Raw genomic sequence first — 12,428 nt, 5'->3', positions numbered from 1 at the left:
TTTAATATTGATCAGATTGATATTCTGTAGTAGGAATATGCCCGATCCAGTGACCTATATTTGTGAACATAAAACCAACAAACATCATCATGTGAATACAAACAAAACTTTACTGAATACTTTAAGACACCCTAACACTAAAAGGAAATACAACACATTTGTCTTTTAATGACAGATTATTCAAGTTATTTAACAGAAAAAACATCTATCTAGTTCGGTTTCAGTTCAGTGTCTGGGTTCAGACATTCATGCTCCATGTTTTGTCTCTTGTTGTGAGCACATGGGTTGAGTGTTCATTCACTCGCTGTGTGCTCTTGTCTCGTGTGTTTTTGTCAAGTAATAAACATATAGACTAGGCGTTCTCATTGACCAATCTTTTCCCTGTTACAGTTCAGTCCAGCAGAAGAGCTCAAACCCAGAGTCCAGCTGTCTGTCTATGAAAAGTAACCACTCTATGGATCTACCAGTAAAGTTTAAGAGTAGAAACACACAGCCTGATCTCAGGTATATTATTTCTATAAAAGTTATGCTTATAGGATTTGATTTTTATGAAATTGTTGTTAATCAGTTTAATGAGTTACAATCCTGCAAGTTTTAGTCTATTAATGATTACCATTGTGCTCTTGTGCAAAGCTCTATGTTGCTAATACATTCACACACTGTAAAAGCTGTTGGGATGTTAATGACACAATTACATCAATATCAGTGTGTCTGATTCTTTACCCTCTTCATTCTGATTTAAGGTCAAATCTTCTATTCACACCAGTTAAAAACAAAACTGTGTTCAAGCCTGTGATTCAACCACAAGACTTTAATGAAAGCATGTATTCTTGTTTCAGTTAAAATGTAGGACTTTTGTTGTTGTTGTTTAATTTTAGGTGCTGCAATGCACATCACACATCACTCGAACACATGATTAATGATTAAAACATTTCAGAAACCTAATGATCTGTGTCCCATAATACAGCTTTTTGTAATTTATGAATATTTACTTCTCTAAATTGTGTAATAATCTAGAATTGTAATCTTACAGCCATGACTCTAAACCTGCTGAAGTCCTCAACACATTGAGATCAAATCTGAGACAGAAGTTTGAGTGTTTGTATGAGGGAATATCAAAGCAGGGAAACCCAACACTCCTCAATGAGATCTACACAGAGCTCTATATCACAGAGAGTGAAAGTGGAGAGATCAATAATGAGCATGAGGTGAGACAGATTGAGACACAGTCCAGGAGAGCAGAAACAGAGGACACACCTATCAAATGCAGTGAGATCTTTAGACCTTTACCTGGACAAGACAAAGCCATCAGAACTGTGCTGACAAAGGGAGTCGCTGGCATTGGAAAAACAGTCTCTGTGCAGAAGTTCATCCTGGACTGGGCTGAAGGGAAAGAGAATCGGGACGTCCAGCTCATATTTCCACTTCCTTTCAGAGAGCTCAACTTGATGAAGGACAAAACACTCAGTCTTTCAGATCTTCTTCATGTCTTTTTCCCAGAAACAAACAAAATTGACATATCCAGTAATCAGTATAAAGTTTCATTCATCTTTGATGGTCTTGATGAGTGTCGTCTGTCTCTGGATTTTCAGAGCGATGTGAGGTTGTGTGTTGTGACTGAATCAGCCTCAGTGGACGAGCTGCTGACGAACCTCATTGTGGGGAATCTGCTTCCCTCTGCTCTCATCTGGATCACCTCCAGACCAGCAGCAGCGGATCTCGTCCCCTCTGAGTGTGTCTATCGAGTGACAGAGGTACGAGGCTTCAGTGACACACAGAAAGAGGAATACTTCAGGAAGAGAATCAGTGATCAGAGTCTGGCCCACAGGATCATCTCACACCTGAAGTCATCAAGGAGCCTCTTTATTATGTGCCACATCCCAGTGTTCTGCTGGATCTCAGCCACTGTTCTAGAGAAGATGTTGAGTGAAGCAGAGAGAGGAGAGATTCCCAAGACTCTCACTCAAATGTACACACACTTCCTGCTCATTCAGACCAACATAAAACATGAGAAGGACTATGAGAAGAAAGTGAAAGATGAAGACATGATTGTCAAACTGGGGAAACTGGCTTATCGGCAGCTTGTGAAAGGCCACCTGATCTTCTATGAGGAAGACCTGAGAGAGTGTGGCATTGATGTGACAGAAGCATCAGTTTACTCAGGATTTTGCACTCAGATCTTCAGAGAGGAGTTGGGCTTGTATCAGGGGAAAGTCTTCTGCTTTGTTCATCTGAGCATTCAGGAACATCTAGCAGCTCTATATGTGCATCTCTCCTTTATGAACAATAACATTAATGTGTTTGACCAGATTACCAGACCAACTAATGGAGACAAAGTGTCACTATCGAATCTCCATCAGAGAGCTGTGGATGAGGCTTTTGACAGTAAAAATAGGCATCTGGACCTCTTCCTTCGTTTCTTTCTGGGTCTGTCAGTGGAGTCTAATCAGAGTATCTTACAAGAACTAAAGACACAGACAGCAAACAGCTCTCACAACAATGAGAAAACAGTTGACTATATTAAAGAAAAGATCAGTGAGAATCTCTCTCCAGATAAATACATCAATCTGTTTCACTGTCTGAATGAACTGGGTGAACTTTCTCCAGTGAACGAAGCTAAACCTCATATGAGCCGTGGAGGATTACGTAATGTGAAACTCTCCCCATTTCAGTGGTCTGCTTTAGTTTTTGAGTTGTTGTCCTCAGAGCAGACACTGCAGAAGTTTGACCTGAACGACTTCATTGGAGCAGAAAATGATTGGTAAGTAATCATTACAGTCTAAAACATTATGAACAAAGAGAAAAAAAAAGAGTTTGCATGTTTTTGAATCATAGGGCAAAGATCGATTGCTGGGATATTGTACATAATTTGTGGGTGCTTCTCAAATGGAGGCTGTGTCCTAGTAATGCTGCATATCTCAGCTATCACGTCATCAAGCGCCTCTGAAGGCCGTCTCAGTTTGAAGGATCCCTTGACGGCAGCTTTGGTTTTGCGTCCTTAATTCAGCTTACTTTGAAGGATGCATCAAGTGTATCCTTCGTGTCCTTCAATCACCCACAATCCTTTGCACACCTTCAAATTCACAAAATAGAACTGATGGAAAACAAGATGGCACTGAGATTATCTGAGTGCATTATGAAATGTAAGACAAACATAATAATATTTTTGGAGATGAAGGTATACATGTTATTTTTTGTTTTGGTGTAAACTAATCACTTAACACTAAACTTCCAATAATGTAAGACACTGGGACACACTGCATTGCATTAATAAAAAAGCCAGTTAATATAAAGATTTTTAATACAAAGTATTTTTAAAAGTATTTCCGTGCCGTGGGGGCGGGAACATGTGTGACGTAGCCATGCACACTTACTAGACTGTCTCATTCAAGTGTTTAATGCTGAGTATTCGAGCCTACACGCCTCAGAAGGACTGGACTAGGAAAGACACAACCTCACTAGGATGCAGTCTTCCGTTTGAGGAGCACACAATATCAATATATGGGAGACACAGAACTTCCGGGAGAGGTGGGATGTCTGATTGTGGGAGTGAATCCGCTAAATTATTGTTCTGTGAGTCACTCCTGAAATTGCGATGGTTGGAGACATGGCTAGGAGACATAGTGATAACCATAGCAAATGACGGGACAAAAATTCTGATATGTCAAAATAGACCTGTGCACTAAGTGTTTTACTGTAAATGCAGACTAATAGACATGCCACAGCAACATTGACAAGAAAAAGAAAAACATATCTGTGTTGTCTGAATATGTTTAGTAGATTCTACAGTTAGATACAATTTTTTTTAATGTAATTTTTAAAGCAGTGTTTATATAATTGAAAAAAATATTTGAAGGATATTTAGGAAGGTATTTAATGTATTATTTACTTATTAATTATGATTCTTATTTTTTAGCATTAATAATTAACTTATTTTTTATTTTCAAATAGTAACACATCTATCACCCTGAAAGCACAAAATACAGCAGATGAAGTTCTTCAGAAGCTGCTGCCTGTGGTTACAGCAACTAGATCAGCTTGGTAAGTAACACTGAGAGCAATCATCACTGTTAAAACATTATAATATTTCTTACTTTAACAAAAAATATGAGTGTCACACTTCAGCTTTTTTTAAAAACTGAGACATGATTAAAATTACTTTCTGTGTTATGTTTTAGCTACTATGTTTCAGCTGAAGGAAATACATGTTCTCTGCTGTGAGTTGAGGCGATTGAGTGATTCTAATATTCATTCATGTTTCTTCCATGCTATATCTAGAAGTAAAGAGGAAAAAATAACTTGTCCACTCGCGCTCCGCTCAACCGTTTGAACTGAGGTGCTACAGCGATCTGTCACGCCACATTAATGAGTGTCAAAACCACATTTATTATTTGAATTTTTTGATAAATTTGAAAGCTGAGACTTGAAGGCTTGAGACAAGAAAGATCTGTTAAAATTAGGAAATCAATATTTTCAGTCCAGCCCTATTAATCATGTCTCTGCTCTGGTTAAATTATACATTTCTATTTTAATACATTTCATATGGTTACAAGCATATATACAGTATATACGGTTTGAGCAGTTGAGCATCACCTCTCTCTCTTATGCTGGGTACACACCAAAAGATAATCGGGCTGATTTTGTGACGATTTCCCCCATTCCGACAATCCTAGCTAAGTCCTGATTATCTTGATGGTTCTACAAATTATCTTATCAGATTTTCCCTTGGTGTAAGGTGTGTTAAGAGTGTCCGAACCTGATCGGAAGAACGTCAGAGAATCAATCGTGAATCGTAAATATTCAACATGTTTAATATTTACGATCAGAAATCCTGATGTGTGGGGGGAACCCCGAGGACAAATGCGCACACGCTCTGGAGATTATCACGTGAAACAAAACAATATCCAATCAGAAAGCGAGATGATGGAAGACGGAAGCATAACAAACACAGTCATGGCCAGCACAAAGTGAAATTGATGTGGACAGCAGAGATGGAGGATCAGCTTGTTGATTTGTGGCAGCAGCACAAATGTTTATACGTGTTGTGTAAAACCTTTCCAAACACTATCATCGCAATTTCTTCCTGCATATCGTCCGCCATGCTTATTCTGAGGTCTCGCGAGATTTTGCGAGATTTCCTGTGTTCACAGTCGAGACTCTGGTTGAAAATCTGTTCGTGTGTGGTGTGCTGTCTTTGTCACATCATGGCACACCACACACTATAGGAGCAAAACGGTTAAATCTAGGATTTTTTGTCCTCATGTTTGTGGTCTATCACATTTTGAAAATCTTGGTGTGTACCCAGCATTATCAGAGGTCACGGTTGCACACAGGCAGCACAACAGCTGCACCTTTTCTCTCTGTGTTATTCAAAAAGTACATGCTGAACAGTACATGGAAAATTGTACGCTGCATAAGTGTAAGCATCATAACATCAAATGTAATAAATTCAGGCGTAATTATGTGGTTGTCCTGCAGGTGACTGCTTGAGTCAGTCTCCAACACAAACAAGCAGATTATGATTACTGCAGAGCACACAAGATTTACAACCATTACACACATATATGTATCTTATTCATATATCTTTATTTTTTATTTTACTATCTGTATACCGTATTGTTTGTCACATGGACAAGAATATAGATAAATCACATTGGTAGAAGCGCATGTTACAAATTGTTTAATCTTATATGTACGGTTCGTTATGCTACTATGAAAGGAAAAACCCCTTCTATGGATGTGTCTACATGCCACGCACTTAAGACAGGGAAAGAAACCAGTGTCCTTGTTTATACGTCCATCAGGACTAGCCTTTATGAAGGTGTCGGATTTGACCAAATAGTCTCTAATGTTTCTCACTCGATAATGTGAAAAAAGAGGCTGATCTACAAAAAGACTCTCACCCACTGGATCACAAGTATACTGTATATCAATGTTTTTTTAATCACATTCTTGATCGCTTGACTGTGTGCAGAATAAGTAGCGGTACAAACTACAGAATGGGACTTCTTTTGTTTGTCCAATATATAGAACGATTCTACTTTCTCCAAAGCGACATCCAGACATTTTTTTGGATAACCCCTAAGAATAAAATGCTTAGACATTATCATCAATTGTTGATCAAAAACTGATTCTACACTGCATATACGCTTCAGTCGAAAGAATTGGGTATAGGGTAGCCCTTTTATTAAATTAGATGGATGAGTGCTTGCTGCATGGAGACTACTATTTTTATCCGTTGGTTTGGAATATAAAGAGGTAGATAACGTACCGGATTCAAATATAACCCTAGTATCAAGGAAAACGACAGAATGGGAATCAATTTCCACATTGAACTTAATAGAATCCACTATATTATTCAAATACTGAATTATTAAAAAAAAAGAAAAAAAAAAAGAAGATGTCTGGAGCCCCTAAAGATACAAAATACATAATCCACATATCTCTTCCACATAACAATATTATTGAAAAAATATATATATTTTCCAGATGTATCTCTCTTCTAAATATCCCATAAATAGGCAAGCATAAACCGGAGAAAATTTAGAACCCATGGCTGCACCCTGTTTTTGTAAATAGTATTTATCCTCAAAGAGGAAATTTTTATTTTTTTTATAAAAGTAAAGTCATGTCAATGATAAATTCAAAAGGAGGGGGTTTTTGTTAGGAATGTTAGTGTATAATGAGACCACATCCATAATTGTTACGTGTCAGAACGTTAAAGTGTTTATACTGTCTAGAACAAGGAGTTTGTGCATGTGTTTTCTTTTTGTTTTTCTTTCTCTCTCTCTCTCCCTGTCGCTTTATGCTCATTTGAGTGTAACAGGTGCAGCTGCTTAGAAGGGCGGGGCTGGTGGACTCAGCGCGTGAATATAAGCTGTGTGAAAGGCTTGTTCATCAAGTTCCCCCTCCTGCTTCATGCTGTTGTAGAGCGCGTGTGTGAACGAGTTTTTGCCCAAACACAGTGGTGTTGAAAGCCGGTTGGCTGTCGTGTGCTTCTTCCTTTTGGTAGAGTAAGCTGCTTGTGAGCGGCGTTTGATTGTTAGCGGTATAGGCTGGTAACTGTGATATCCCGCACCATTCACTGAGACTAATTGAGAGGTCTGAGGCCCTTTTTATTTTTCTATTAACATTTTCTCCTGTTTACAGGTTAGCAGGGAGGTAAGAATTGTACATTTTTGTTTATTTCTAAATCCAGGAAAGACGATCTAAAACTTAGTTAGAAGACCTGTTTTGTTTGTTGTTTTTGTGGCCGACTGAACCCTCTCATTTTTGCATTATATTTTTCCTTTTCAAAACGAATGAAATCTTACCCTTACCTTGCGAGAGGTCCCAGGTTCAGGTCCCGGATGAGCCCCCCCCCCAATATCCTATCAAATTGTAGTGCCCATGTGCTATCGTTCTATTGTGGTTGAACTGGCCCACGATCACTTAATGGCAGGGCACTTTGGAGTCAATAAAACTTCAGCGTCTTACGAAATATTTTTATTGGCCTGGAGTGAAAGCAAGTGTTGCGAAATATTGCCGTTCTTGTCGTGCGTGTCAGATCGCGGGGAAACCTAATCAGGTCGTGCGACCCGCGCCTTTACACCCAATTCCCGTGGTGGGGGAACCGTTCGAAAGGCTAATATTAGACTGTGTAGGGCCACTCCCAAAATCGAAAAGTGGACACCAATATGTTCTCACGCTGATGTGCACTGCCACTCGGTTTCCCGAGGCGGTCCCTCTCCGTAACATAATGGGGGCTCGTCATCAAAATTCATAATTCTCCAATCACGAAAATAAACGAAAACCTCAAAGTTGGTGAGTAAAGTCAAATTATTATTCTTTTTTTTCTCTCTCTCTCTTGTTCAAAAGTAGATAAACTAATTTTAGTGGGGGGGGGGGGGGGGAGGAAATATGGAGAGTGAGGTTGAAGCTTTTATTAACTCCCCCTCTGTGGAGCAGTTGGATCATTTTCAAAAGAAAGAATTACTGCAAATTGCGGAGAGCTTTAAAATATCGGTTTCGCCTTCGGCACTAAAAGCTGATATCAAAAATGAAATCTTGTCCGAAATGATCTCTCTTGTTATTTTGATCGAAGAATCAGTTGTACCCCCCACACGTGAGTTTGATCCTATTCAGAGGTGGGTAGTAACGAAGTACATTTACTTCGTTACATTTACTTGAGTACTTTTTTAGAAAAATTTTACTTTTAAGAGTAGATTTGAATGTGGGTACTTTTTACTTTAACTCGAGTACATTTCTAATGAAAAAACTGTACTTTTACTTCGTTACATTGGGCGACGTTCCTCTCGTTACTTTATTTTAATGCAATATGTGTTGTTAACTTAAATGCGTAGTTTATTCCAAGCGTGCTGTATCTTTTTTTCTGGACTTGAGCGATGCTCAATTCACAAATGAATCACTCTTTTGAGTCGATTCTGTTCAAAGACTTCATCAAACAAGTTGGCAGATCTGTCTAAGTCGGTTCGCGAATCAGTTTGAATGATTCAGTTCCTGATTCTGTTCAGTTCCCTGCACGCTCTGAATCATTTGAAGCGATTTCAATTCACACTGGACTCGGAGTCGTAACAGGAAGATTTAAGCACATCAAGAGCGTTAGATGAAGTGGCAGTGGACCTACAGTACAGTCAAGTGAGAGCAAATCTTCAAATGCATCATATTTTTGCCAGCGATGAAGATCTTTATTAGTTGAACATCTTCGTAAGCTGTCTGTGAATGAATGATTCCACAGGAGTCAGGACGATATATTCGATTTCATTTCACTCCGTATACATTTTACAACCAAACAGATTATTATGCCATGATACTAGAAAGTATGACATTACCCGTTTTTATATAGATTAATTTACATTAAATAAAGCTACCATTGTTCACAGTTTATGAACACCCGCCATCCCGCGGTATTGTGTGTATTGTTGCGCAGTGGCGTGTGAACTCGACTTGAAAACGAATTCCTTTGCCTGCCGTAGACAGTTAACCAGTTTAAACATGCTTGCAGAAATATACATTTGATTATATTTTGGAGAACAGCCAGAAGAAGATCCGTCGATGTACTTTTATTTGTTTGTTTTTTTGTGTTCAGATGTTCAGTAGCAGTCATGAGCGCGAGCATGTTAAGAGTTTTTAACTCTTCTCTGTCAATACATGCCTTTGAATGCAACACTCTGCAGATTCACTTTATTTCGACATTGTCTAATAATCCAAATGTAGTTGTATAAGTTACTATTATACAAACCAGAGGACAGGCAATGATTTTCGAGCTATACAGATGGCAAAAATAATGCTTACGTCTCTCTTCTGTTTTTGTTGCAAAGATAGCTGATAATAATAGTCATTTAAATAAACAAAATCTAAATAATATCATTTTATATATATGACTTCAGAGGCAAAAGCCTCTAAGTACCATCTGAAATTTTCTTCTAAAAGAGCATTTTTATCAAGCTTGTATGTTTATGTTCACACTTAAATGGCAATGAAAAGTAGCCTACCTATTAATTGTCATTAAAGTGAAATTACTGAACTTAAATATACGAGCTTGATAAAAATTATTGTTTTAGAAGAAAATTTCAGATGGCACTCAGAGGCTTTTGCATCATGAAGTCTTCATATATATATATATATATATATAGTCAGAGGCTTTTGCATCATGAAGTCTTCATATATATATATATATATATAGGCCTATATGATCCGAAGTAACTAGTTACTCGCTACTTGAGTAGTTTTTTCATTGGATACTTTTTTACTCTTACTCAAGTAACTATTAAGATTATTACTTTTACTTTTACTTTGAGTAAATATTTCTATAAGTACTTGTACTTGAGTACAGTTTTTGGATACTCTACCCACCTCTGATCCTGTTGTAGCACTGAAATTAAAAGAGCTAGAATTACAAATTAAGCATCAAGAACATGTTGAAACGCTACGTGAAGTGTTCTTCAGATTAGCTGATGCGTCGCTAACAGTAAAACGTCTTGGAAAACGTGTGGGCCAAGGTCAGGTTTGCCCAGTAGATGCCAAAATCATGGCTATAACAGAGTTTCCTAGACCCACAAACAAACGTGAGTTACGCCGCTTCATCGGAATGGCTGGATATTACCGGGGGTTTTGTCGCAATTTTGCTACTCTTGTTGCACCTCTAACAGACCTTCTCCGGCCCTCACAAAGTTTTAAATGGACTTTTACTTGTGAACGCGCTTTTTCAGGAACGAAAGATCTTTTGTGTAACGCCCCAGTCTTGGCCGCCCCTGTTTTCGAACGCCCTTTCCAACTCGAGGTTGACGCGAGTATGGTTGGCGCGGGAGCTGTCCTTCTGCAGACGTCTGAAATGAACATCAAAAGACCAGTGTGTTACTTCTCGAAGAAGTTTAATAGCTGTCAGTGCAAATATAGCACCATTGAAAAAGAGGCTCTCGCATTGTTGATGGCACTGAAACATTTCGAGGTTTATCTGGGTGGTTCAACGTTTCCTATCAAAGTTTACACGGATCACAATCCGTTGGTTTTTCTCAGTCGTATGTGCAATGCGAACCAACGCTTAATGCGTTGGTCTCTCGCACTTCAAGAGTTCAACCTAGAGATTGCCTATAAGCGCGGCGCTGAAAACCTAATCGCCGATGCGCTGTCCAGAGCGCACAGTGCTGAAAATGCCGAGTAGGTGCGCATCAATGTGAGATCAATGTAATATAACCATTAATCTTTTGGTAGGGGAGGAGTGTTACGTGTCAGAGCGTAAAAGTGTTTATACTGTCTAGAACAAGGAGTTTGTGCATGTGTTTTCTTTTTGTTTTTCTTTCTCTCTCTCCCTGTCGCTTTACGCTCATTTGAGTGTAACAGGTGCAGCTGCTTAGAAGGGCGGGGCTGGTGGACTCAGCGCGTGAATATAAGCTGTGTGAAAGGCTTGTTCATCGAGTTCCCCCTCCTGCTTCATGCTGTTGTAGAGCGCGTGTGTGAACAAGTTTTTGCCCAAACACAGTGGTGTTGAAAGCCGGTTGGCTGTCGTGTGCTTCTTCCTTTTGGTAGAGTAAGCTGCTTGTGAGCGGCGTTTCATTGTTAGCGGTATAGGCCGGTAACTGTGATATCCCGCACCATTCACTGAGACTAATTGAGAGGTCTGAGGCCCTTTTTATTTTTCTATTAACATTTTCTCCTGTTTACGGGTTAGCAGGGAGGTAAGAATTGTACATTTTTGTTTATTTCTAAATCCAGGAAAGACGATCTAAAACTTAGTTAGAAGACCTGTTTTGTTTTTTGTTTTTGTGTCCGACTGAACCCTCTCATTTTTGCATTATATTTTTCCTTTTCAAAACGAATGAAATCTTACCCCTAAAATAAAATTTGATTCTCTTTGACTACTTTGTTTCGTTGTGTGTTTATGGGAGCAGGAGATGGAACTCCGGGCGTCACCTTTTAACAGGCATCGCTCTGTATGTTAGTGCATGTGGCACATAACAATAGTTGTTAATGGGAATGATAATATTTATGTTCAGATTAAAAAAAAATAATAATAATATTGCAAAGTTTTGAATAGAGGATTGTTGTGATATGTATGTATTATTATGTAGACTATTTATAAACCTAAGTAGAATGTAGAAACAATTTGTATTTATCATCCTAAAATTACAGTTTGTTTCCCAAAGGTGCAGTAAATATTAGCAGCATCTAGCGGTGAGGTTGAATTGCAACCAACAGAAGTTATGGCAGCCAACAAGAAAATATGTTGTCATCTGAGACAGCAGAGAGTTGCCAGTTAAGCAATGAGTTTTCTTTACAAAGATAAATTAAGAAATTATATTTACTTAATTATTCAGTCAAGGGGATGAAAAGGCGTAGCGCCAAACATTAGTCCCAAACTAATGAATAATAACTTCTTGCGATGCATAGATCCAAAAAAGATCCGCACACGAATATAGGATTTTATTGTCCAGAGGCCACAAATAAAGTGAAAAAGTGAAAAAAAAGTGCTAGATGTGCAAAACGTTTTTGGGTTCAACCCTTCATCAGTGCCATGTGTTACCAAGCATACACCTGCGGTAATTTACATACTTATAATCCATGTAACATACCGGAATCTGATTTTATCCCATATAAAAATATTTACATGATGCTTTTGGGAAATGTGGCCCTGTGTGTTTTGATCTGAGAGAGTGAAGAGTATTGTGACACTGCTATATTAAGGATAAGAGAAAACTGCATACTTATTTTACAAAAATAAAGAAAGATAAAATACTGTAAAAAAAAAAAAAAAAAAAAAAAAAAAGTATATGTATGATTCAGTTGGTTTTAGGCCCTAATTGAAGTTCTCTGACTTTTGTATATGAGACCTTTATGTTTGGTGCAGAAACTTCTTGTAGTTTGAAAAACTGTTTGAACCAAGCAGAACATTTGGTGAATTCAATGTTTTTGAGGACTGTTTACAGATT

At 38.3% G+C, this 12,428-nt stretch overlaps 2 protein-coding genes across 3 annotated transcripts in view; both read left to right on the top strand.

Moving 5' to 3' along the window:
- Window positions 1-12,428, top strand: part of LOC307167413 (NACHT, LRR and PYD domains-containing protein 3-like) — a 146,364-nt gene that overhangs the window by 82,272 nt on the left and 51,664 nt on the right. The window lies entirely within an intron of this gene.
- Window positions 1-12,428, top strand: part of LOC307167408 (NACHT, LRR and PYD domains-containing protein 3-like) — a 147,815-nt gene that overhangs the window by 120,935 nt on the left and 14,452 nt on the right. The window lies entirely within an intron of this gene.

This window comes from Squalius cephalus, assembly GCF_949319135.1.
Source record: "Squalius cephalus genome assembly, chromosome: 11".
In the NCBI taxonomy this organism is placed as follows: Eukaryota; Metazoa; Chordata; class Actinopteri; order Cypriniformes; family Leuciscidae; genus Squalius; species Squalius cephalus.
The sequence above is the reverse complement of the archived record's forward strand: the minus strand, read 5'-3'. Positions and strand labels throughout refer to the sequence as shown.